This window comes from Protobothrops mucrosquamatus, unplaced genomic scaffold, assembly GCF_001527695.2.
Source record: "Protobothrops mucrosquamatus isolate PMUCROS unplaced genomic scaffold, P.Mucros_1.0 scaffold11327, whole genome shotgun sequence".
In the NCBI taxonomy this organism is placed as follows: Eukaryota; Metazoa; Chordata; class Lepidosauria; order Squamata; family Viperidae; genus Protobothrops; species Protobothrops mucrosquamatus.
Genome location: NW_015397108.1, coordinates 1782 through 4676, shown reverse-complemented (window position 1 = coordinate 4676; position 2895 = coordinate 1782). Strand labels below are relative to the sequence as shown.

Sequence of the window (2895 nt, the reverse complement as noted above, 5' to 3'; positions counted from 1 at the left end):
CCTTGAAAGAAAAAAAAAAAAAACAGCTGAGAAAAAAATGTATATTTTAAAAAAAAATTGTTTTGAGGACCAACCACAGGAAGCATAGTTTTCTGCATTAGGCACATCCGCCAGCCAGATACAAAGCATAACATCCCCAAACTCAAACAGAAAAGCAATATTAAAGTATACATTTTAGCAGTCGGTAAAACTTCTGAACAGTTTAGGCACTGTTTTTGGGTTTTTTTTTTAAAAAAAAATCCCGTTTATACAACGCGAACATTGCAAGAAAAAAGGTACCCAGCATCCATGCTTCAAAAAAATTGAATTTAGTAATAGTAGTAGATTGATTTATTGACTTATCACGTACAATCATGTGTGAAATCAAGAACCCACCACCAAAACCAACCCTGGTGGTGTTAAAATTTGACTTTGTAAGACGGAGCGCTGCTGTATTCCGACAAATAAACTGGAGTACGCGAAGAATACAGGGCGTGGAGGGAAGTGAAGAGTGCGTGGTTTTTGCAGAGAGATCCCGACCGTTCTTAAGATTCTTTTCTCATAGCATTTTCCTCTTCTCAAACTCCTGGAGGATTAAGAAGAAAAGAAAGAGAAAAAGGAGGTTTTTAACCAAAGCTGCACGGTTGAGGTGAGCAAGCTCGCGTTTGAGACCCGAGCGTTGCCACTGGATGGGGTGAGCTCCTGTCCTTTGCTCCAGCTCCTGCCGGGGGCATGAAAGGAACCCTCAAGTGGGCATCCTCGAGGCAACGGTGATGTCACTGGCTAATCTTTTCAACCCAGAAGTGCCTCGGTGCGTCTGACACGAGCATTAACAACCACAGGCAAAACTGCAACAAATTTTTCCCCATCGTCTTCCTTTCCCGTTTCTCTTCTTTTGTTTCAGACTGCCTCTGCCTGGCCTGGCCTGCAAATAGCACCTTGTCAAAATGCTCTGATCTCACAAGAAGGCAGATGAGTGCTAACTGCCGGAGCCGGAGGCTGGCAAACGTGAATTTTTTTAGCTGATCCGGAGGGCTACAGCCACTATCGATAAGCTGCACAGCCTGTAATTCTGTATAATGACCCTTTGTTTTCTGAGTGCTAAGGGCAGCGAACAATACAAGAACATAATAAGGGTAACAGGTTTGTCTGTCTGTCTATCTATCCTATCTAATCCATCATCTACCTATTTACTATCTATCTATCTATCTATCTATCTATCTATCTATCTACCTACCTACCTACCTACCTACCTACCTACCTACCTAATCATCTACCTATTATGTCTTCTACTAATATATCGATCTATCTATCTACCTACCTACATAATCATCTACCTATTATCTGTCATCTACCTATTTATTATCTATCTTATCTATCTACATACCTACCTACCACTATCATCTACCTATTTATCACCTGTCATCTACCTAATTATTGTCATCTATCTATCTATCTATCTATCTATCTATCTATCTATCTATCTATCTATCTATCTATCTATCTATCTATCTATCTATCTATCTACCTACCTACCTACCTACCTACCACTATATCTACCTATTTATCACCTGTCATCTACCTATTTATTATCTACTTATTTATTATCTATCTATCTATCATCTATCTATCTATCTATCTATCTATCTATCTATCTATCTATCTATCCATCCATCCATCCATCCATCCATCCATCCATCCATCCATCCATCCATCCATCCATCCATCCATCAGTCATCTACCTACCTACCTATCATCTATCATCATCCATCCATCTATCCATCCATCCATCTCAGCCTGGCAGGTAACAATTGCCTCATTTTAACCTCGCAAGAAACATGAAATGGGACCTAAGCCAGGAAAGCCACAACGCACAATCGAATAAGGGCAGGAACGCACATTTCCAAATCGGTCCATTTTTTTACCCCACCTAAGAAAGAAATAGAGCAGGCTTCACAGCGGCCAAGATTTGGGTTCTGCCTGGACTCCTCAAATAAGCAGCCTTGTTTACCCAGATTTTTCAAGAACTGCTCGACTGACCTTGTACATCGTGGATCCCAGCTGCGCAGGAGACATGCTGACAATGACCCCAGCCTTCTGCAGGGCTGCAATCTTCTCTTTGGCTCCACCTTTTCCACCAGCAATGATGGCTCCTGCGTGGCCCATTCTCCTGCCCGGAGGAGCAGTGACTCCGGCTATAAACGAGACCACGGGTTTGGAGTTCAAACCCTGCGGGGGGGGGGGGGGGGAAAGAGGCGCATTTCAGAAAGCGAAGCAGAAACACAATTGGTCCAAGGAGCGTAATTAACGGCACAGTCAGAGACGAAAGGATGCTTCTCAGCTCTCAGAAAGGGATGCCAGAACAGCAGCTTGGAGATTCTGAGCGCAACGGAAAAAAAAACTGGAGCAAAACTGCTTTGCTGAGCACAAGCAGGCCATGAAAACTCCATAAAGTTAAACTGCGGAGACAGAAAACAGCTTTGGCTGAGGATATTCTAGGGCAGAAACGGGTGCTGGGTGGTCCCCTAAATGGTGCTGAGTTCCAACTGAGCCCAGGTTCGTGCCACTGATGGAACGGCAGCTTCCCAAATATATGTGCACGCCTGCAGAATCTAAATTATTTTAGCTCATTATTTCATAATTTGCTTTAAAGGTAAAACAGATGACAGGAAAGGTGGAGTAATTAAGCCGTGGAAATTTGCAGGAGACAAGAGTTGAAAGAGCACTCAAATAAGCTGGTCTCAGATCTACGTGGTTTGGGACCAGATTATTTGAAGGACCGTCTTTTCCTAGTCGTAAGAAGCAACAGATGGAAACTAACCAAGTAGAGAAGCAACCTGGAACTAAGGAGAAACTTCCTGACAGTTAGAACAATTAACCAGTGGAACAACCTGCCTCCAGAAGTGGTGAATGCTC

At 43.0% G+C, this 2895-nt stretch overlaps 1 long non-coding RNA gene across 1 annotated transcript; it reads right to left on the bottom strand.

The window, feature by feature from the left end:
* Positions 1 to 312: 312 nt before the first annotated feature.
* On the bottom strand, positions 313 to 2202 carry LOC107301299. The gene is made up of 2 exons (XR_001549277.1): positions 2020 to 2202; positions 313 to 565 (listed from the first exon to the last, which is right to left on the bottom strand). It is a non-coding gene; the product is annotated as an uncharacterized LOC107301299 (long non-coding RNA).
* Positions 2203 to 2895: the final 693 nt, after the last annotated feature.